Here is a 24,136-nt window from a genome sequence, read left to right on the forward strand (position 1 = left end):
GTTGTGGGATAAAAGATTTGTTCCTCCCAGGATGCATGTAGAATCAAGATGGTTAGTTGCCAGGGATAGAATCCATATTGCTATTTTTCAAGGTCTTTGGAGGATCCTCCTCCTTCCACCTTCCCCCACATAGTAAAATGTTTGTGTGGAAAACAGATTAAACTTAAATTTTAGTTTACTTCTTGTTTTTTAAAAAGACTCTCCTGGGCCTAGACTCACACAGGGATCCCCTACTATACATGTGGGTATTTGTTTAGTAATAAAACCTGAAACCTTGTAAAGGGGATACTGGGGGTTCTCGGGGACCTCAAAAACAGCCTGGGGATAACCTTTTGCTCATCTGTGCTCTTGACTGATTAAAGAAAAGAGACATTGTCACTTTAATATAAAAGGGGGAAAAGAGGAAAGTGCCAGTACCACCATCAAAATGAAATCATCTTGTAAATCCTTACCTTCTGAAAACTATTACTTGAAATCGTGCTTTCCATTTTTGAGAGAAAGAAAATATCTGGTTGAAATCTTGCTTCTGCCATTTTATATAAGGGGCAGCATTTTATTATGCCACTGTATATAATGGGACTTGAGCATCCAAAGGCCTGGGTATCCATGGGGGGTTCTGGAAATAAACCCTGACAAATCCCATATGAGGACCCAGAGTTCCTCAAGAAAGGATATTCAATTTCACAGACATATTTCATAGAGACTTGAGATCTTCTTGGCTGGTGCTTCCAGGCTCTGGAACCTCCTTTCTGGATGGAGGGTCCAGAGCCTGGGAGCAGCAGCCAAAAATACTTCACTTTTCCATGAAACAAATCTGTGAAAGTGATGATCCTTTCCTCCTTCCTGAATGGCACCCGTCTTGCTGTCCTTTAGTTGGTAGGTAAATGCCTTTTTGCCCCAGTAGTGAAAGACTGAAAATTCTGAGATGGATTGCTCCCCCCTTTACCCCATTAGGCAAGAATGGTACAGTCCTCTGAGAAACACACTAGTCTAGTGGGCACAACTCCTGGTAAGGCCAGTCATTATTTCCATCTCATACCCAGAGGTTCTGTTTTGCTCTTGTTCTTGCTCTATGCTTCCACAGGATCTCTGTTACAGCAGCAGCAGCAACATCAGCAGCAGCAAAAAAAATATTCTCATCCCTCTTTCTATTCTTTATTGAGACCTCCAAGTGGGAATCATATGCAGAGGTTTCTTTTTTAACTGACCATGGCCCATTCCTCATTGACTGAGGAGGCTGGTACAGGCATTACAGAATGAACATTTTAAAAGAAAGGGCACTTAACAGACCATTGTATTGTTTTTAGTGGTACCATTTAAACTGATCATAGAATCGTAGAGTTGGAAGAGACCACCAGGGCCATCCAGTCCAACCCCCTGCCCTGCAGGAAATCTCAATCAAAGCATACCCGCTATTTATTATTTTAAATTATGTGTTTTAAATTGTTTTTAGAGTGTTATTGATAGTTTAATTCTGTTTTAAACTGTGCCTTTTGTACATTTTAGCTATATTACATTTGTTTTGATTTGTAAGGCACCTGGAATCCCAGTTTTCAGAAAAAAGTGAGATATATGTAAATTAATAACAAAAGTAAAAATAATGATGAAAACAATGATGACAACAATAATAATTTCCCCCATTGTGAACAATTACTCAAAATGCCAGTTTTCCTGCTCTGTCTTTAGTCCTGTGCCTTTCTCTTCTCTGTTCACTAACCAGACTTCCTAAAGTATTTTACAGCTGTTGCTGTATTGCGAAATAACTCTTAGCTCACTTGTCTATGACATATTTGTGTGCAGAAATCCTGCTACTGGGGGATTCCCACGAGGGGCAAAAATTGTCAGTCGATGTTCTTGGTCTTTGGTGACAGAGACATAAAATCTGTCTTATACAGATGCTGTGCAAGGAACACACACACAATATGTATTTTGGTAGTGACATATTTATTTATTTATTGCACTTATATCCTATTTTTCTCCAAAAGTGGCATCCAAAGTGGCACACAATAATTTATCTAATTAACTAACTAATAATCTAACTAAAACGTTAATTTACAAAAATTAAAAATAATTAACCATCAACATTATTAAAAACAGCTAAACCACTAAAAGCACTTAACACATATTTAAAATGCAATATCAATAATATCTAGAGCAAGCCAGTGAGAGCGAGAAAGTGAGAGCACGACCACTTCACACTGCAGCTCCATAATCAAAATTTAAAATCCTGTTAGCAGAAAGCAGGGAGAGGGCCAACTGGACCTCCACTGGAAAGGAGTTTTAAAGCCTGGGAGCAGCCACAGAGAAGGCTTTCTTCCAAGTCCTCACCAGCCATGCTTGTGAAGGTGGTGAACCTGAGAGAAAGTAATCTCCTGCAGATTTTAGAGCTTGCCCTTGTTTATATAAAAAGATGTGGTATGGACTTTGAAGGGGTGTCACATTGAGGATGGAGCAAGCTTGTTTTATGCTGCTCCATAGACTAGAACACGGAACAGTGGATGCAAGCTATCGGAAAAGAGATTCCACCTCAACATTAGGAGGAAATCTTGACAGTAAGAGCTGTTTGACAATAGAACACACTCCCTCAGAGGCTGGTGGAATCTCCTTCCTTTAAACACAGGCTGGATGGCCATCTGTTTGGAATGCTTTGATTATGATTTCCTGCATGGCAGGGAGTTGGACTGGATGGTCCTGTGGTCTCTTCCAACTCTGATTCTGAGGCCTGGGACAGACTGCCCCAAAAGGGTGGTCTGCCAGCGGCCTATTTCCCTCTGGGGGGATGCCTCAGCTGCCAAATCGTGCAGCATCCATCTGGAGTAAAAAGAACCTGGAAAAAAAGGGTTCTTTTAGAGCTGTCAGGCGGACGTCATGAGTGCGCCAGTGGTGCACACGTGACATAAGCGACATGCAGATGCTCCACGTAACTTACGTAAAAATGGCAGCCCCCATGTGGACAGGAAACTGCCATCAGGACGCTGCCTGCATATACTAGGGTTAGGGACTATGCGGTTGGTGTGTGAGCCCTAACCCTAGTACCACCACCACCACGCCCCTTTCGGCCTATCTGTCTCAGGCCTATGATTCTACGGTGGCTGATAAGGTGTGAGAGAAAGCAGTGAATGGTCCAAAGTTAAGTGCTTACTGAGTGACAGGGTATCCTTGGACCCATTCCAGTAAATGACTGAATATTTGTTGGAAGGAGCTGACTCTGGAAGTAGTTTATACAGCACTGGGCAAGTACAGCACCATGAGTCAATATTATCAATGATCTTCACTATAGGATTTTATTGGATCTGCATTTTTTTGATAATAATAATGTGGCTCAGAATAAACACAGTTATCTTTTGGATATTGCATAAATAAATTTTGTGATACAGTTTTTAATCTCAACATATGTATGAAACATATATATTTTAGGATAAAATTCATAAAATAGAGGGGAAAGTGTAAAAATATTAACTACAGATTTAGCATTAAAAAACCCACAAATCTCAAATCGAGACAAAGTTGAGATGGAGTAGGCTGCTGAATAAAAGTCATAAGCTGGAACTAGTCTTATATGTCCATCCCTACCTTATCAGTGGTATAGCTGTGACATTTTGTGTGAACTGCTCCATGCTTTGATTGTTTTACAATATAATCCTCTTCCTCTCAGTTGCCAGTGAGTGGCAGTGAGTGTTTACCAACCACTTACTTTCCTGTTCTGCTAACTGCCACTGTCTGAATAAAATACATGCTTTTACTAGCAAGGTAGTAAAAGTACAAGAGTGATCTGTTGTAATGACTAGTACTTTTGGGTTTCTTGATGTTTTATGTGTAGCTTTTAGCTTAATATCGCTGCAATTCAGGTTTGATAAATCATATTCAAATAATTTCAGTATTCTCTATAAATGTCTCTTCCGTAGCTACTGACAATTACTCAACACAGTTTTGGCACATCAAAGTGTTCTCATTAAATAATAAATAACTTTCGGATGGCAAAAGCTACCATTTGGGGATATCTCACCATGGTGCAATACAATGAAATGTATAAAAAGTTTCTGCTAGGTTTAATAGTTATTTAATGGTAGCCTTTAAGTGGGCATAATAATTTTGCTAGTCTTTCAAGCTTTTATCCTCCAGCACTGGTACATTGTGCTATAAATGGCAAAAGCATTCTGATGTGCTCTCAAATATTTTGTGCTCAGAGTGTATACTGCCCCTCAAAGTGTTCTTGCTAGTTTCATTTACAGTAATTCCCTTTATATTTACATTTTTGGGAATGAGATAAATGTAAAATTAAGGCACGTATCACTTGGAGATATGTTGATAATTTATAACTGGTGTTTCTGTTAAGCCTTTGAGCTTATAAAGTAGTGTATAAACAGCTACTCCTTTAATGTTAGGTGAGATCATCTTAAACAAAATTCCGTCTAGAATGGCATGATGAAGCCATGCATTTTTGATCCCTAAGGATTCCCATTGGTAACCCTGATTCTATGGATCTGTCCATTTGTCCTTTAACAATGCTCTTGTGGGCAGCCATCAGTACATCTTGTGGAAATAATTCCTCAGTTTAACTATGGAGTTTATTACATGGGAGGAATTTCTCTAAATTTTGATTGAAAAGAAAGTGAGGCCAGAATGCATTTACGTGAATTTGCTAGTTCAGTGAATTTACGTGAATTCGAATTGTGTTCAAACTGACTTCTCATTGCCCAAAAATAGCTTGCCATTGCCTGAAATTGTGTGTGATCACCTCTCACACAATAATGTGAAACCCAATGATTGCGTTTGGACTGACTTCCCATTGCCCGAATTTGCGTGTGGTAGTCTATCATGCAATAATGTTAAACCTCATGATTGCATTCAGATTGCCATTGGATTATACTTCCAGTTTCCCTTGTCTGATAAACTCCTATGTTCTGTGTGAAGAAGTACTTTCTTTCCCCCCCCTGTGGCCACCCAGTGAGTTCATAATAGAGGTAAGAATTGAGTCACAGATCTCCAACACATAATAGTGTAGTGTATTTACCACTAGTCAGCATTAAATGTCAAGTTTTGTTGCACCATTGCATAGGACTAGCAATGATTTTGCATCAAGTGCAGTTCTGTGAACATCATCCATGAGCAAAGGAAGAGTTCTGTTTCAGTGTTTAATCTTAAGTGGAAATATTTTCCCTTGCTCTGGAATGAATAACATTCAGCATTAAGAACTGTATCAAGAATATTCCTTTAGGACTGCTTGGGTTTTCCATATTTTAACCATGATTACTGGAAACAGACCAAGCTTAGTAAACTGAAGTTGGAAGGTGTTCAGTTTCTACTCACCATATTTAAATTTGTTGGTTTAAATAAATAAATTCATTCTGATTAATATCAGGTGGAAAATGAATGATTTTGAACTCATTGTGGCTCTGTCAGAGGAGGAAGGAAGAATGGGTTTAGCATTATATTGAACCAGTTCACTGGCTTATAATGGTTTATCTATCAGAGGATAAAAGCTGCATTTAGTCTCAGAGGTTTCCAGGTAGTGGATGCTCAAGTCCCATTATATACAATTGTGTGTTTCCATGCTAGGGTTCCCATTTCCTAGAACCATAAAACCTGGGGGATTTTGAGAATTCCTCTTGATTGACCACATTAAGGATACAATTCCACATAGTTAAGTGTATGGCAAATTAGTATACATTGGTAATCTTTAATTCACATGAAAAGGAAGGCATTGAGCTAACTTTGTGAGCTAACTTTGATTTCACAAACCTCCTCTGAACAAATCTTGCCAAGAACCCCAATGACAGTGTTGCCATAAGTCAGAAATGACTTGAAGGCACATAGTAACGACAACAAATGTAACCCACTAACATAAGCATTGTATTCTTCATTATTTATATACTATTTTTCCTCATAAGGTTGGGGCTACTGGCCAGTGCTTCAGCAAAGTTACTGCTTCATAAATCCGATTTCAAAGTACTTCACTAAATGCAACCTGAGCTTGCTGACTTATCGCTCTTGGTTTTCTCATTTTTCTCCTCATCACTTTTCTTTTAATAATTCTCCTTGTCAGCTTCTCACCTTTTGTGCCCTGCCATGGCAATTTTGTACAGTGGAAAACACATGCACATAGTTTAGAAATTCCTGTGACAGCACTAAGGAATGATGCATTAATTTATAGCCATACTGCTCTGTAAATGATTGGTGGTAAAGTGGTTTTGAAGAGCTGTTTGATGGTGAAATATGCTGCCTTAAAGGGTGGTAGACCTCTATAGAAGTTTTTAAACAGAGGCTGGATGACCATCTGTCATGAGTAGGCTTGCCATATCCCGCCTGTGGGCGAGACTTTCCCAGTTTTGGGCAGGTCCACACGGTCCCGCCTCGGTTTGGCCCTGCCCCCGGGATTTCGCCCGCCCCTGGGCTGAAGGGAGGATTCCCTCCCTGCTCGAGCTTGGTGTCGCCACTGCTGCAGCGAGGCCAGAGCCCACGCCGGGAAGGAAAGCCTCCCTGAAGGGAGGATTCCCTCCCCGCCTTAGCCCTGCTTCCGCCGCCGTGGCAGCAAAGCTGAGGCTCAGCCCGGGGGGGAAGCCTCCCTGAAGGGAGGATTCCCTCCCCGCCTTAGCCTTGTCTCCGCCGCCGCAGCAGTGAAGCCGGGGCTCAGGCCGGGGGGGGGGGAAAGCCTCCCTGAAGGGAGGATTCCCTCCCCGCTCGAGCTCTGGTGTCGCCACTGCTGCTGCGGGGCCAGAGCCCAGGCCGGGAGGGAAAGCCTCCCCTCAGTGAGGCTCCTATTCAAATGTAGGCCTCAAAAAATGTGTCATACATTTGAAAATTTTGTCCTACATTTGTCCTGGTTTGGAGGTCCTGAGGAATGGCAACCCCAGTCATGAGTGCTTTGATTGTTCATACATGACAGAGGGTTGTACTGGATGGTCCTTGTGGTTTCTTCCAACTCTATGAAATGTACAGTAAAAACAATCCACTGCAACTAAACCTGTGAAAGATTGTGGGAGAGAAGGGATAACCCTCCTTTATACTGAAAGATCCATATTCTGGCCCTGGGATATGTAAGTCTTGGAAAGGAAAGTAGAGTCAGGAATAGGGCCTGTACTATCCTGGTTCCTATATTTTCTAACCACCAATTGTGGCAAGCAGATGGTATGTTAGGAGTTCTGCTTTACTATAGAAAACCTGAGTAGTAAATGGCACTTGTCTACCATGCAAAGGATGGTATGTGGTGTGTGTTTGATGAGCCTCACCTGAAACTAGGCTGTGGACTAAGCTCCCCACAAAATGATGCTCAAAATGATGCTCTGGCAAAATTGAACCACCAAGACTCTATGAAGTTGAGTCTCCTTATAAATTATCAGTTCTTTGGTGTATTAAATTATCAGGCACTAAGAAACATTAAGAAATCTGCTGACATTATGTCCTCCAACAAATAATAAAGGCTGCCTGCAATATATCCAGTGATCACTTGGGAGTAAGCTGCACTGAAGAAGGCAATTATCCACAACCATTATGCTTGTAAGTGTTTGCAGTTTCCTTAAATATGTAATGACAGAGGGTGGGAAAAATAACTTAGGCTGAAAACAGATCAGGGCCGTGGCAACCTCAACATCTGGTTGGACGGGAGGCATGATGCTGGCTTGGGGCGGAGTCGGGGTGTGTGGCATGCAGACGCCACACCCCACACCACCCTGAAGCTAGCTCTTTTTGCTGGTCTGTACTGGCAACTTGTCTCTCCCCTGCAAGTATCTACAAGTAGGAAAATTCACCACACCTACATGTTAAGCTCCCCATCTTCAAAACTACATTTTGAGCCCATCTATGTCCTTGATGGTAATCCTGAAAATGTGCTTCAACCCTTTAGGTGCCTTTCTCTCTTAGAACATGTTTTTTATCATTATGATTGACCAATAGATTCATAGAAATGCCATCATCAAACATAAAATAAATCCCAAAAGTTGTTTACACACACCACACAGCCATGGTGGAGAAGTCAGTAAACACGTGAACCCAATATGTGAAAAAGGCAAATGCTAATAGAACATTACCTTTATATCTTAGAACATTGTACAGTCAGCCCTCCATATCCACATTTTTTAAATCCATGGATTCAAGCATCCACGGATTGGAAACATTTAAAAATATATATAAATTCCCAAAAGCAAACCTTGATTTTGCTAGTTTAAATAAGGTACACCTTTTTACTATGTTACTGTATTTTATGGGATTTGAGCATCAACAGATTTTGATATCCATGGGGGTCCTGTAACCAAACCTTAGTTGATACCAAGGACACACTGTTCTGGACACTGCACTTGAGAAAGGATATTATAGAGCTGGAACAGTACAACAAAGGAGCGAACTAGATAATAAAGGCTCTGGAGCATCTCTTTATGAAGAAACACTACATTTTAGGATACTTTCTAGTTTAGAAGAATGGTGAACAGGGGATGAAATGATAGATATGTATAACATTATACACGATATAGAAAAAAAGGATAGGAAGGAGAAATATTTCTCCCTGTCCTAGTAGCCCATCCATGAAATTAAATGTTAGAAGATTCTGGAAAGATACAATGACACATATAACATATAAAAATTAATTATATGTAATACGTCATATAACACATATTTAATTAATTAAATGTAATACTTACATTCAACAAGTAATTCCATTTATATTTCATATATGCAGTACTTTGTGGAATTTTCTGCTCCAAGAACATAGAATCATAGACTTGGAAGAAGTCTATGGCCATCCAGTCCAGGGCTATCCAGTCCAACCCCCTGCCATGCAAGAAATCACAATCAAACCAATCCAAACAGATGGCCATCAAGCCTCTGTTTAAAGACCTTCAAGGAAGGAGACTCCACCACAATCCGAGGGTGTGGGTTCCACTGTTGAAAAGCTCTTACTGTCAAGATGTTCCTCCTGATGTTGAGGTGGAATCCCTTTTCCTGTAGCTTGCATCCATTGTTCTGTGTGCTTGCTTCATCCTCAATGTGACACTCCTTCAAAGTCCATACCATATCTTATATAAGCAAGGGCAAGCTCTAAAATCCGCAGGAGATGACTTTCTCTCAGGCCCTGGCCCACCACCTCCACAAGCTTGGCTGGTGAGGACTTGAGAGGAAGCCTTCTCTCTGGCTGCTCTGTGTAAAACTCCTTTCCATTGGAAGTCCGGTTCAGCCTCTTCCTGCTCTCTGCCAACAGGCATTTGGATCATAAGATCATCAGCTTGGGTGGCTTTAAAATGCAGAAATTAGACAAAGTAAAACAGGTGGTTATATCTATTAATGGCTACTAGACATGATATCATCTTGTGTGAATTTTGATTGCTTGGTGACACGAACAGGAAAAAGCTAATGTATTCATGTCTGCCTGTGTGCTTCCAATGGACATGTGGTTGACCATTGTAGGACTGGAAGAAATCTTGGACTAGATAGGCCTGATCCATGGTGGCTATTTTTATGGTCTTAAATTTAGTAAAAACTTAACATTAAATCAACATCAAAAGCAAACAGAAGAAAAACACTAATCAAAACACCAGTATGAGATCTAGCAAACCATTTTAGCTTTTCCTGTAGATTTAGGCATGAATGTGAAGAATGCAGATGAACATACCACAGTATATCCAATGTAATAATTTTATTTTAATGGAGCCCTGGTGGCGCAGTGGTTAAATGCCTGTACTGCAGCCATTCACTCGAAACCACAAGGTTGCGAGTTCAAGACCAGCAAAAGGGCCCAAGCTCGACTCAGGCTTGCATCCTTCCGAGGTCGCTAAAATGAGTACCCAGACTGTTGGGGGCAAATTAGCTTACTTGCTAATTAGCTTACTTGCTGTTCACCGCTATGATCTTTGGAATAGCGGTATATAAATAAAACAAATTATTATTATTAATTATTATTATAGAGGGATTAAAAACAAAAACTAAAGGCATCAGGGCATGAAATACTAAGGAGAGCTTTGAGCACAGAAAAGAAATAGTAAGTTTCAACTGAACAGTTGAAGGGCTAATGTGAATTTCTTGAAAAATGGTAATTAGGTTTATACCAGATGACTATTTGAAATCTGTATGAGGAATGCTAAACTGAGTTTAGCATTTCCTCAGTTTAGCAACTGAGGAAATATCAAAAAGGGAACAAAAGAGAAAATCATGCACTTTGCTTAGGGCAGGTATGTGTGTGTGTGTGTGGGGGGGGGGGGGGGGGGGGGGGGCAGGGCAGGGCACCTCCCCCTTTGACCATGCGGTCACTGGTAGATTTTCAAAGTAAAGGAAATTTAGAGGCAATACACACCAGTACTTTGTGCCGGCCTGTGGTTGAGGTTAGGGTGCAGCATCTGCACTCTGCGTGCCCTAACCCCCACCCCCAGGGTGCCATTTTGGAGCACGCCAGTCCACACAGCATGCACCATGATGATGACTCTCAAGTGCTGCATCCACATGATGTGGTGTCATAAAGCTGCACCGCTGCAGCTATGGCGCCCCTGGGAGGATGCAAAATGGAGGTGCTTTTTGCAACTCCTTTTTGCACTCTCTAGAAGCCGGATCGGGGCTGTGGCTGGATCGGGGCTGCGGCAACCTGTGACCCGACCAGTAAAGGGGCAGCTGTATGCTTTCCCTTAGGGGCAGTCTGGAGAACCCCACAGTCACTTACTGTTATGCCTCACCCAAATCATGAAAGGGAAAATTAGAGTTTGTTGCTAACCTTCTCTCAGTGGGGGCCAATGCACCAGGATGCCAGCATGAGAAAGATCTCATAGGGCAGGAAACAAATATTATGTTTATTGGGCCAACCAAAATGCACAATTACATGTTGCAGGCTTTTGAAGTCACACTGGCTTCTTCAGGCAAACAGGAGAAAAAAAATTGAAGATGTTAGTCATAGGCCTGCATTTTCTGTTTCTGGTCTTAGTTCAGATGGTAAGGAGGGCTATCTGCAGGCTGGCACCTTCCCCTTTGGTCATGCCGTCACTGGTAGATTTTCAAACTCAAGGAAACACCACCCAGTTAGGTTTCAGTACCGAAGATGTTTATGGTTGTGAAAACAATGCTCATGAAGAGGGATGCAGGTGATTCTAATGAGGATGTCCTCCCTCTTCCCTAGAGGTTTGTATATGACATGTTAAGTTGCTGCTAGTGTTAGTGTTCCTTCACATTTCAGCAGGATTGATTATGGTCATTCTTTACGTACTGTTTTGTGTATTCATGAATTGTGCCATGACTGCTTATAAAAGTTGTTTTGTGATTAATCCTTTCCCTTACAAAGTAATTTTTCTTTGAGTTGTAGGAAAGATATTTTTGTCAGTCTGACAGAAGTCCTTGTTTCTTTGCTGTTTGCCTTTGTTGTATCTTCACGCAATCAATACCATCAGTCTTTTGAACATAGCCATGCATCTGTCTTTCTTCTACTTTCAGATATTTCTGTAGATAACTGCTGCAAAACAAGCTGTAAGTAACCATTCCTTTAGTGATAATACCTCTCAAAAAGCAAATAATGTCAGCTAGTTTGCATTACTGATGTGTATTTGCAGTGTAATTAATATAAAGCATTAAATTTCCAGAATATTAGGTAAATATGTACCCTGTTACGTTGGTTTTTTAATTCCCTCCTGTAGTTATTTTTACTGGGAGTGCTTTGATAAAATCGGATTAATGAAGAAGTTTTAGATCTTTAAGTGACTATTTCTAAATTCTCAGGTTTTTATTGCTCAGTCTCCTCCTGCCCAAAAGGATTTATGCTACAAAATCTGGAGTTTCTGTTTTTGTCCATGTTGTGTTTATCCAGTGGCTAAATGAACACTATTATGTTAGACCATCAGAACCATTGTGAAGTGATAATCATGCCTTTTGCCCTGTTGCCCTTTTACTTAGGGCTCCTCCCTGCTGAGGAGTATTGGCATAAATTCTTTGCTCATACATTCACCAGCCAACTAATATAATGTGCACAATATGCTTCAGATAAGGTAATATGGACACCTGTATAGCATCTTGATGTTAAAGAATCACAGGCCCTGAGCAGATGGGCTAGGATATCCTCACCTGGATCCCACCCTGGTTTGGTCATCAGGCTGGTATGTGACAAGCAGGTGTTTACAAGCTCACCCGCTGCTGTTCCATGGACCCACTACTGCATGCACTTCTTACCTCCCTCTGCTGTTGCTTGTAATGAAAAGACCCCATTGTCAAGTCAGGCACCAGACTGCACTCACATGAGCAGTTGCCTCATTACCATGTTGGATGTGGCAGTGGGGGTATTCTAACTAGTGGCAACAGCAGAGGGAAGTAAGGAATGCACAGGCCATCTGATTTGCTGTGGTTTGCTGTGGAATTTCCATCAAAGTTCATGGCAAACGACAGGTCATTTTAACCTGCACTAAGACCCTTTTAATCTTGGATTGGGCTGGATCTACCTAGATCTGCATTCAGTCTGCCTGATCCCACCTGATCCCATCCAAATAGGATGATGCAAGGCTGGGGGAACATGACAATACTTTTCACTAGCAGCAACAGCAGAGGGAGGTAAGACGTGCATGCCGTAGTGGGTCCATGGCACAGCAGCGGGTGGGCTTGTAAGTTTCTTCTAGTCATGCTGCTGTTATAAGCACAGAAAGTTCAAGTCAGCAGGAGGAGTCTATTAATTCTATATGGGTATAGCTTCTGTCTTAATAACAGTGAAGTGGCCAATGCTACTGAATAAATAAATAAATATACTAATGAGTTTATCTTGGCTTAGTTACTGGTGGCAAATGAAGATTGTCTGATGTGCTGTGGTGGAATTTGTCTTTCTTGCAAAAGGGCAAGCCACAAACGTTCTGGCTCATTAAAATCTACTGTAGCTTTTCCTCTGGCTTCTTTCCAGCAGTACTAAATGTAGAGTGATGAAAACTTTTTTTAAAAAAAATCATATCCATTCTTAAGAAATTTTATCTTACTGATGCTTTATATGCTGGTAGGTACACATTTAATCCATAATATTTCCCCATAAAATCAAACACATTTAATTAGACACATGAAGATCATGCAACTCATGCAGAGGATTTATATCTGACAGAATAGCTGAGGTCTATACCAGCCTTTGGTTTATTTGGTTTTGTGTGTGTGTGGGGGGGGGGGGGGTTTCAAGTACAGTTGCCCCTCCAGGTCCACAGACTTGAGATGTGCGGACTTGGAAATCTGCAGAGGGGTGACCCGCCATTAATGGCAATGGGGCATGCCCCCATGGGGCATGCTCCACATGAACATGCCCCATTCAAGCCTATGGGGCTTGAATACGCATAATATTTGGAACTTGTGGGGGGATCTGGAACAGATCCCCTGTGTGTTCCAAGGGTTAACTGTATACTGAGAATTGTATAAGATGACCTTTAGGCAATGCACAGGCATTCTTCAGTTAACAAAAAATGCCCAGTCCAGACGGGCGCGATAGGGTGCCCTCATCACGTGCGAGGGGCGGCGCTTCGAGATGCCCCTCACCCCTCACTCGTGACACGGGCCTCAAAATGGCAGTGTCCTGTACATATGGGCGCCACCATCATTACGTGACGGATGCCTTGTGTCCGCACATTGTGGCACCATTGTGACATTGCAAGTGTGCCATTGGTGCACTGTGGCGTCATAATGGCACTGCAATAAGAACCTGCTTTTTGCAGGTTCTTTTGGTCTGCAGGGAAGTCCCGTGATCTGGAGGCTGTGGCTTCCCCACAGACCAAAGCTGGGTGCCAGGACGGTCTGTCCTGTGCCAACGTTTCTGATAAAGAAACTCCTTTTTACAAAGTCCTTTTATCTTCATCCAGCTACCAACCATTCTTCAGGGGCTGTACAGACCGATGGGAAAGGCTGGCCTGGGGGCAGAGTTGGGGTGTGACATCCACATGACGCATGCCCCGATTCCGCCCGCAGGCTGGTGTGACACCCTGTGTCGCTCTACATGGGGCGTGTGCCATGGTGCTCCTCTGGCACTGCATCTACATGATGCAGTGCCAAAGAAGTGCGGAAATGCCATGCACTGGCAGCTATGGTGCCCTTTCTGGGGAGCAAAAAGGAGCCACTTTTTCTGGCTCCTTTTTGCACCATGGAAAGCAGAGATTGGGGCTTCGGGCTTTGGCATGTAGTTGTTGTGGCCCTGATCTGGTGCTAAAATGGGTGACTGTAGACTGCCGCTTAGTGGTGGTCTATCAAACCAAAAAACAACTTACCTCTTTCTCTGGATCTTCTGAGAATATCTGGAGCCTCAATTCCCATGCCAGGACAGCTGTTTGCAAGGACATAGGGCTGAGCCACTCAGCATCTCCACCTTTGTTACCAGAATTGATTGACCTGAGGCAGCAGCGTACACATCAGGAAGCTCAGCAGGACATCTGTGCAGACTATTGACCCAATGCAGGAATGGAGGGCCAGGTAAAGCAGGGAAGTCAGCACAGCTCTGAGGCCATAATACTGTGGGTTGCCCCCAGAATATCCTGGCCCACTGCAGATAAGGCTGTAGCCACTAAAATGGAATTGTTGTTGTTGTTGTTGTTGTTATTTGTTGTCCTCTCCTCATGTGTTAAGATGGGGAACAACAAATAAACAATGCACAACATCAGTTAAAATACATTGAAACATGCAACAGTTTAAAAGGACAAATAAGACATACACATTCTAAAACAATCTACAGTATATTTAAAATGATTTAAAATTCATAATTTAAAAATTATCTGGATAAGCCTGCCAGAAGAGACTGGTCTTCAATGCTGTTTTAAATACAGGCAGCGTATTCAACTTTTAGATCTCTTCCGGTAAGTCATTTCAGTCTGGGGTGGCTGAAGAAAAAGTCCTCTGGCTGATAAATTGCCAACCTTATCCTGGCTGACGGGAGTAGATATCCACCAGAGGACCTGATTGTTCGGGGTGGATTATATGGGAAGAGGCAATCCCATAGATAACCTGGACCAAAACCATGTATGGTTTTAAAAGTAATAACACTTTTTACCACGCTCAAAAACTACATTTTGGCAGCCAGGGGAGTGATTTTAAGATCAATGTGATGTGATCACTCCTGAATGTCTGAGTAATCAATCTGGCTACCATATTTCGAACAAACTGAAGTTTCTAAACTTGGTACAGAATTAGTACAATGTACAGCACATTGCAGAAGTCCACCCTTATGGTTACCAGCACATGCACTACAAGGTGGTCACTAGAAAGTTAAAAATGCTTTTTTTTTACTCATGCATAGCTTGCCTGACTTACAGTACTTGCTTTAGTTCAGACATGCATATTGTTAATTTTGGATTAAAAGCTGCTGAAATGTGTTAGAATTACTATTTTTGTGTGTAGTATCAGAACCTCTTTCTATTATTTCCATGTTATTTCTCCCTTTCGGATGTGTGTACTAATTTTTCTGTTAAAGAAGGAAAGCCCAGGAAGCTATCTACTTCATTTATTGAGGTGGACCTGTATTAACAAGACATAGAATGTGATAGATCTCTTGAGAACAGGTGTGTGTTGCAGTGGGAGGAATATAGTGTCAAGTTTAGATTTAAACATACACATAGAATTGTAACCTATGTGTTTGTACTTGCTTTTAGGATAAAATCTCATTCTTCAAGCTGTGTAACATAATGCAATAATTTGTGTGTTCTCTCTAATGCCTTTGAAAAAAGAAAGTGGGGGTCAAGCAGCTATGGAGAATTGTTTCATAAGCAGGACTGCCATCTTTACGGCAGTTAATCTTTAATCTTAATTTTTATGGCAGTTTATTGTGTTGAACCTCACTTATACATCTGTCCCAGTTTTAAATGGGTCTGTGGTTTGAACTGCAGCTCATATTTGACTAGACATATTTGATCAACTCATATTTGACTTTCATTCTGTCTCAACATTCAAGAGAAATATTGCCTAAGCCAGTTTGAACATTCTTTTGCAGGCATTTAGCACAAATCTTTAGCATGATAAATCTGTTCCTCACCTGATTCAGTTTCCTGGGAGGGAGAAAGTAATGTCAGAAGCAGAGAAGAAGAAAAGGAAATGGGCTGTCAGATGTACACAGAGAAGGTTGTGTGGACTAGGAGGGAAAAGTTGCCAGAAAAAAATGGGGGCGGTGCTATCCACTACTGGCATATTGCCAGCAGTGCAATCCTTAACAGATAAAAAAATGTGTCACGATTCCTCATTTACAGAGTTCCTCTACTTTTAAAAGAATGTTGTAATGCTTATGAATGGGTGCAGAAATTGGAGTGAAGCTGTAGCTTAGTGGAAAGCTCATACAGAAGATTCAACTCCTGGCATCTACAGTTGGGATTGGAAAAGATCACTGTCTGCAATGCTGTCAATCTCCTGCCAGTTATAGACAGGATTCAACTATGGATGAATGGTCTGGCTCAGTATAAGGAAACTTCTGAAGCCTGAAGCTTCAGTTTGAACATGAAGTACAGTATGGGATCCTAATCATATACTCCACTATTTAATTCTGACCCTCAGGGCCTATATGCCATTGGTTTGCATCCCCTGGTCCCTTTGAGAATGGCTTTAGGAGTATGCTAATCATTGAATGCGAAATACAGAATATTATTCTGAAATGTTATTTCAATGCTCAGCTGAATTTTACTATACTACACGCAAACAGAATGCTAATTATATGCTCGTAAGATAATTTAAGGATGCCATTTCCATGTTCTCAGCTTTCAAAACTGAGGGTCAGATTATTTATCAAACCTGGCAGCAGGGCAACAGGGATTTCTTTTTAAGGATTTTTCATTAAGCATCTGGTTTTGCATACATAACCTTAAAAGCCTTTAGTAACAGAACTGATTCTTATTACTATTTTTTGTAAATAGTAGTAAAACAGTACCAAAATTTACAACATAGATTCAGTGAACCTAATACGTACTACAAAAAGTCAAATTGCATATTTTGCCAGCACATGTTTGAATTATAATAACATTATTAATTACAATACTAAGAAATCTCTCATCATTTTTGATATACCTTTGGTTCTAGTATGGAATACATTAAATCTAATTTGTTGCAGAAAATCTTCTCCATTTTCTCTTTCCTTAATCTAATTTAAGGAGGTTTCTTAGCAAGATATACCATAAACCTCTCAGTTGTTCGTCAAACAACCATTGATTTCTTCATGACTATTAATCTAGCCGCAGTAATTAAGACCTACCATTTAGCATAAGATTTAAGATACTGTAGCTTGATCCACTGAGATCTTCATCTATGAGATTCAGAATATAATCAATTTAAAATGAAACATCCTTGTGCTTGGTGTTCTCACTGTCATTTTCTTTATAAAAGAGAAGTGGTGACCTGAACAAGGACTTGTATTAACATCACTATGAGATTTTCAATGTGAAAAGTACATTATATGCTCTATGCCTTGCTTCCAAAGCTAGATTGTAGCTCCTGTGACTGCTTTTTATTTTGAAGAATATAAAACTAAAGGTATAGGAAAAAGAAATTCCAATCTGCCTTTAGTACGTATGTGGGGAGCCTATAGACTTCCAGATATTGACAGATTGCATTTCCCATACTCTCATGCTAATGGAGTTGATGGCAAATTGTGTCCAGTATCCCCATCGCTGTTTTTGAAAACCATGAGTATAGAGTGATATGTAACTCACTGTGTACATGGTAAAATTACTTATATTCTGTGAATCACATTGTAGATTGACCTAGAATATTGCAATAACACAATTTGTCTTTGACAAATTTCAATATTGCAGTTGGTTTAAAAGTTCTTCGTGAAAATTTCATATGTTTTAAGTTTATGTCATTAAATTAAAAGAAGAGTGGCAGCAGCAGTAATACTAGCAGAAGGCTGTCATTTATTTCTTTGATTCTTAATGATACTAATCCATCAAAGAAATGTTAAGGATGAAAGCTGGCAGAAAACATTAGTTTTTGATTGTATGTATTCTTGAGATAACGGCTGCTCAACTCAAGAAAGGCTTGAAATGACAAAAAAACAGGTAGGAGTGTTACAGACCGCCGCTGCTGTTTGCTCCGTGAGGGAGCCGCAGCAGCCAAACCGCGCGACTCCCTCGTGGAGCAAAAAAGAAGCTTCAAAAGGAAGCTTCTTCCTGTGGTGCAGTTATGACGCCGCGAGGCGCCAATGGCGCATTCGCGATGTCATAAGCGCCGCGCGATGTGTGGACGCACAGCATCTGTTACGTCAATATGGCAGTGGCTGTGTGGAACAGCCGCCGCCATATTATACGTATTGACTACGTACTAGAGTTAGGGGGGGTGCGGAAGCACCGCCCCTTCCTAACCCTAATACGTAGTCAATACGTATTTTATGGCGGTTTGTAACCCGCCGTAGTCATCATAATGTGATTTAATATCTGCTTGTTTGAAAAACACCAAAGATCTTAGCAGTTTGGTTAGAGTTTACAAGTACACTGGGGCAGGGTGAAGGGGAGGAGGATACTATTATAGACTGTTAGTAAACAAGAACACCAATTTAAATGACTTTGGGCTTTCTTTAATATATAAATGTATATAGATACACGCTCTCATATAGAGAGAGATACGATATACCATTTAGTCTTTTTTGGTAACAAACTGAATTTCATCTGACTCCAGGATGACCCTAATGCTTGTAGGACCTTCTTTAAGTTTTACTACAACTCCAATTTCCAGCACCAGAGCCTAATTTAGAAATGAAGAATTCATTTGAAGAAATGAATTAGTACTGAATTCAGGTTAATGGATAGAATTGTTTGCAGCTCAGAGTTCCTCCAAACAAGAATCCACTCCTCATTATCTCAAAGTTTCATCATTTTACAAAAAGTAGGAAGGGAGTGCCTTTCATTGCTGCTGTTGTCATACAACCAAGAGTTAAAATTTGCCAGTTTACTTCAGATACAAGATATCTACTTATAGGTGTGCAAAGAGTGCAGTTTGCAGGCCACAAATGGCACCTGAGCTCCACTTTTGTGACTAAATCCTTCACCAGTCTCCTGGAGAAACCCAAAGCCCTTTAAAAAGATGGTGGTGATTTTGGGGGTGATTTTGCCTCAAAACTGCACCAAAACACACCAAAGCATGTGACAGTGGTTTTCTACCTATCCTCAGGCCTTGCCTCCAAAAACCTCTTGGCCCACATAGTAATTGGAAGTGACGTAATATCACTTCTAGTCATCTTTCTGACCAAATTATGGCCAAAACCAGATGTCTTTGGGGTCTTGGATAGGAAGATGCAGCCTGTGGAAGGGTGTGGGCCACTCCTATAGATCTACTTCTATATTCTGCCCACCTTTAACTGAAAATGACTAATGAAGTATGGCTGAATTTTCAGGATATCCTGATCTGAATATTAGCTGTATTAGTGAGGCCAAAAATGTATAAAAATGGTTGTTAATTGTACAATAAAGAAAGTCTAAAGGACTTTTGAATGTACAAGGGCATTTCTTCAAGAATGGCCAGTAGTATTAGGCTGTATCTGATTTAGTTTGTTCACTATATACTCTTGCACGACAGATTGATTTCTCAACTGTTGGATTCATCTTTATATCTTTTCTGGAAATTCTGACTTATGGCCAGGATCCAGTGAGGTGCAAACATTGACTTAACAAGTTTTGTCAGTGGTATCTGGAGCGACAAGTGATCTTACCTCCCCAATTTAGACCCCATAAATCTTCAAAACCTTCTCTGGAAGATTGGAAAACTCTTTTGAATGGGTGATATTGAAATTTTAAGAAATCAGAAGGGAAGAAAGTTCAGTTTCACTGGTGTTCTGTCTCCAGCACTAGGTTGGCTTTCCCGCATGGCCGTAATCTTAAAGTATTAAAGTTGGTGCAGGCTTACTACTGAGTTTTAGTGGATCCAAAGATATTTCTTCTTCTATGGCGGGGTACAGATGGTGGAAAAGGGGTGGTCCACAGCCGCCCCTTTTCTTGCCGGGTTGGAGGCAGGGCAGCCTCACTGGCAGCCCCTGCAGCTCCAACCTGGCACTTTTCCAAGCCATGGAGAAGCGGCAAAATGTACATGGGCACCGCCATTATGACATCATGGCCATGCCACATCCAAATGGCACGGTGCGGGCGTGACATGTTTGCGCCGCCCCAGGCCACTTATGGTAGCCTAGCTGCGGCACGAGAAGGACTTCTGAAACGGAGCTCCTTCTGGCGCGCGCCTCATTCCTGTAACTATCAAACTGCTGTGGGAACGGCTTGGCCCTTTTCTCCCTGGTGCCGTTCCCGCAGCCGTTTTGTGGCTGTGGGAACAAGGTGCGTGCCACAAGGAGCTCCGTTTCAGAGCTTCTTCTCACGCCACCGTTAGGCTGCCATAAGTGGCCTGGGGCGGCGCAAACACGTCACGCCCGCACCGCACTGTTTGGATGCGGCGTGGCCGTGACGTCATAATGGCTGTGCCCGGGTACAAAAGGCGCCGCCATTATGCCCCTGCTCACATTTACTAGGGGTAGGGAGCGTGTACATGGTGCGTGCTCCCTAACCTTACTACCAGCGCTGGTACACCGCTTTTTGGCGGTCTGTACTGTGCCTATATTTATATTCCCCGTATTTACACAATGTAAGAAAAACATTTTACACAGAGCTGTTGTACAGAAGGAAGAGTGCTGGAAAACACATTACAGGTTTGCTGGCTTTTGTCTGTGAGTTTAGATTTTTAAGATTGGTGATGTATTTATTAATAAGAAAGCTTTAGATAATAAATTTGATAAAGACATTAATTTGATTAATCCCTGACTAATCAGTGGAACAGGTTTTGAGGCTGCTGAAGAGCCTGCTATGATGAGTTCTGATTTATACCATCTCTGTTCTCTCAGTAACAATTTGAGGGAAATAAACCATTTTTAAACATGGGAAAGTATGTTTTATATATTGTATATAGTTTGCAGTGTTTGTTTATTCTTTGTTAAGGTACATGTAAGCATGTTTAAACAGGCTTGGTTACTAGGTGAGTTCTTATATTCTGCTCATTAGCATTGGAGTTAATTAGTCTTTTATACATAGTCGCATTATACCCTTCATCTTAGTAATTAACTGGTAAACTGCTAGTATTCTATCCTAAATGTTGTGTGTTCATTTATTATCAGAAACATGCTACTGTAACATTATTTTTCTAATATATATAAAAAACTAAACTTCTCCACCTCAGCTCACCCAGTCTTTCTGGAATTTCCTCAAAGTAAAATGATCAGTACCAGGTCTGACAACAGCAGCAGGTCCACAACTCAGGTTGATGAAGTGCTGGAGAGCTACAATTTTTGTTGCATTTTGTTCCATATGTATAAAATAGATTGAAAGATAGCTGACAGTAATTAAAAATGAATACTTCACCAAATGTTAAACCATTTAAAACACTCATTATTAGCTAGTAAACTTTCCTACCCATTCCTGATTATTATGAAATTTATATTTCTATATAAATCAAACTCCAGTGTACTTAAATTGAGTTTAATATTATATTGACATTAGATAATGAACTGAGAAGAACTAAATTGACTATGATATTGACATGGTCATTAACTGTAGTGCATCTGTTGGTTTGTCATCAAATTTTGGTGGCAAACTGTAATGTCAATCTTTAAAATAAAACTTGTGGAAAGCAGTTGGAGGTTGGGACCACATGGTATCCCACAGGTTGCACTTTGTCCACCCTGATCTATGTGTATCACTCATTCATGATGTGTTGAGGGAATGCTTGAATTTCATTGGGTCCACATTTTGAAGTGAATTCACTTAGAGGTGAAACAGACCACCCCAAAGGGGGACGGCTTGAAGCTGCCCCCGAGAAAGCTGGATTGGGCTGCAGCAACCGCACACCGTGGCCCAAATCTGCCTTTTTGCACTGGCAAAAAGATGGCTTTTCCTGCCTTGGCTTTAAGGCACTCCTGCGGCATGCATCATGTAAACGTCATGCTACCAGAGCACCGGGCAGCTTCTGGATGTCTTGTGGGCATCTAAGCGCCATGTCCCCAAGCTGCCGGGAAGCTGATGTGGATGGGCGCTGCCATTAAGGACGCGCTCCGCGTGTACTAGGAAGAATGGCCGTGAGGAAGGTAAGACCCTTCCTAACCCTAATACAGCCCTTCCTAACCCTAGTACACGCGGAGTGCATACTTTATGGCGATCTGTAACCCGCCAATATCTCATTTGTGGAAGGTTATTTGTGGGGATCCAAACATGGTTGGTCCACGCAGCAGCATCTTCAGTTTGCAATCCTGGTGTTTCTTCATTTTGTTTTCTACCTGAGCAAATGCAATTACATATAAATATTCATACGAAAATGGCAGTGAAAAACCATAGGTGGAAGTGTAATTTGGTAGTGCCTCATGGCTCAGCTTATGAACCTTTCCTTACTTTATGCACTCTAACTGAACTGTCATTTTGTTTCTGTGATGATGTCCTTATAAACTAAATTCTACAATATAAACTACATAAACAAACACTACCATGTATGATTCATAGCAGTGATTAAACTATGTAATTGATATGTGACGGGGGGGGGTTCTCTTGTGTTTTTGATAACATGAGGCTCCTCAGGAGGGAGGCAAAGTTGTTTGTGAGGAAGCAAATTTCATGAAAGTCAGTAAAATTCTGTTTCAAAAAATATGTTGAGGATTCAAAGATGAATTTGATTGTTGAATTCCAGCTAGTTGTACATTCAAAACCCACTAAGAACAGAGGAGAATAGTATTTAATATGGCTCATTTGTTTTAGCAGTTATATTCTTGGGAAACGGTATTGCATTTATTTTGCACATAAATATATTCTCTTTCTGTAAGCACATTAAACTAAACTCGTTTTTGGATTCTGTGAATGCAGGCAAGGAATAAAGGGTATGAAAAACCTATCACATCTTCTTAAGTTTCTATTGTATTAAACTCAAAATTGCCGTGGCTCTTCAAGAGCTATGGTTTCTATGCTTTACTGATATCAGGGTAAAAGATATAAGCCTCAGATCAAATGCTAACCTATTTTTCTAGCTATTGAAGGTTTATAGATTCAGCTCATTAACTGATATGCTTTCAGTCTGGGTTAAAAATCCCTAGTTAGCATTATCCTCATTTTAGCGATTGAAAGGATTATTATGGAACTAATGCAGGATAATTATGTCTCCTCAGAATTAGATTTTTAAAGTTCACAGTTAATGTCATCTTCTGATGTTCTTAACTAAGTAGATAATCCAGATAAAGGAAACCTTGTTGTTAATTGCCATTAAGTTGTCATTGGTTTATGGTGACCCTATGAATGAAAGACTTCCAAGTCTCCCTGTTATCAACAGCCCTGCTTGGGTTTTGCCAGCTCAGGGCTGTGGTTTCCTTGATTGATTCAATCTGTTTGCAGTACATTCTCCCTCTTTTCATACTGCATTCCACTTTACCAAGATTATATACAATTCCAACTCCTAGCCTTCTTCTGATTTCTTGACTATGGTCTCTATTCTAACTTATGACTGAACCAAGAAATGGAAAATCTTTAACTATTTCTATGGAGCAAAACTTCCGGCCCAATTACCCTGGGAGAGTGGTGAACGCATGCTGCAGCTCTGAGGGTGCCTTCTGCCATGGTCCCAAATGGACTATGGAAGGAGCAGAAAACAGCTGCTCCTTTTGGGGCCACCATAGGCAGCCCAGGGGTGTCTCTTGGGCACTCAGAGGCACATGTTGTCTAAATGCCATGCTCCTGGAGCAGCCAGAAGCTGGCCCTATCTGTTTCAGGCCTATATCTTCATAATCTACTTTAAAGTTATGTAAATTATCTGTGGTCATTATTTTTACTATGCCATTGTATTTAATGTACTTGAGCATCCATGGAATATAGTATCTATGTGGAGTTCTTCAACCAAACCGCAGTGGATAGCAAGGGCCCACTTGTACAAGTTGATCAAATAGAGTGATAGAATGCAGTCTTGCCTTGACCTCTTTCTGTTTGGGAAACATTTTGTTTCTCCATAATCTGTTATAATGGTAGCCTCTTGTCTTGATGCATGTACAGATCATACATCAGAACAATCAAATACTGTGGCACACCCACAACTTTGAGCAATCCATAGTTTTTCATGATCTATGCAATCAAAGGTTTTGCTATAATCTATAAAGCACAGGCTGATTAACTTCTGAAATTCTTTGGTGTGCTCCATTGTCCAACATATGTTTGTAAACCCTAGTGCTTCTTACATTTCTCACTCC

The 24,136-nt window shown here is 41.0% G+C and overlaps 1 protein-coding gene across 3 annotated transcripts in view; it reads left to right on the top strand.

The window, feature by feature from the left end:
• Nucleotides 1–24,136, top strand: part of CHST15 (carbohydrate sulfotransferase 15) — an 84,558-nt gene that overhangs the window by 14,985 nt on the left and 45,437 nt on the right. The window contains exon 2 of one of the 3 annotated variants that reach the window (XM_042457955.1): nucleotides 11,404–11,436. The exons of the other annotated variants lie outside the window; for them this stretch is intronic. The gene's annotated coding sequence lies outside the window, so the exon portion shown is untranslated. The remainder of the gene's footprint in view (nucleotides 1–11,403; nucleotides 11,437–24,136) is intronic. 3 annotated transcript variants of the gene reach the window in all.

Source organism: Sceloporus undulatus, chromosome 3 (assembly GCF_019175285.1).
Source record: "Sceloporus undulatus isolate JIND9_A2432 ecotype Alabama chromosome 3, SceUnd_v1.1, whole genome shotgun sequence".
Taxonomy (NCBI): Eukaryota; Metazoa; Chordata; class Lepidosauria; order Squamata; family Phrynosomatidae; genus Sceloporus; species Sceloporus undulatus.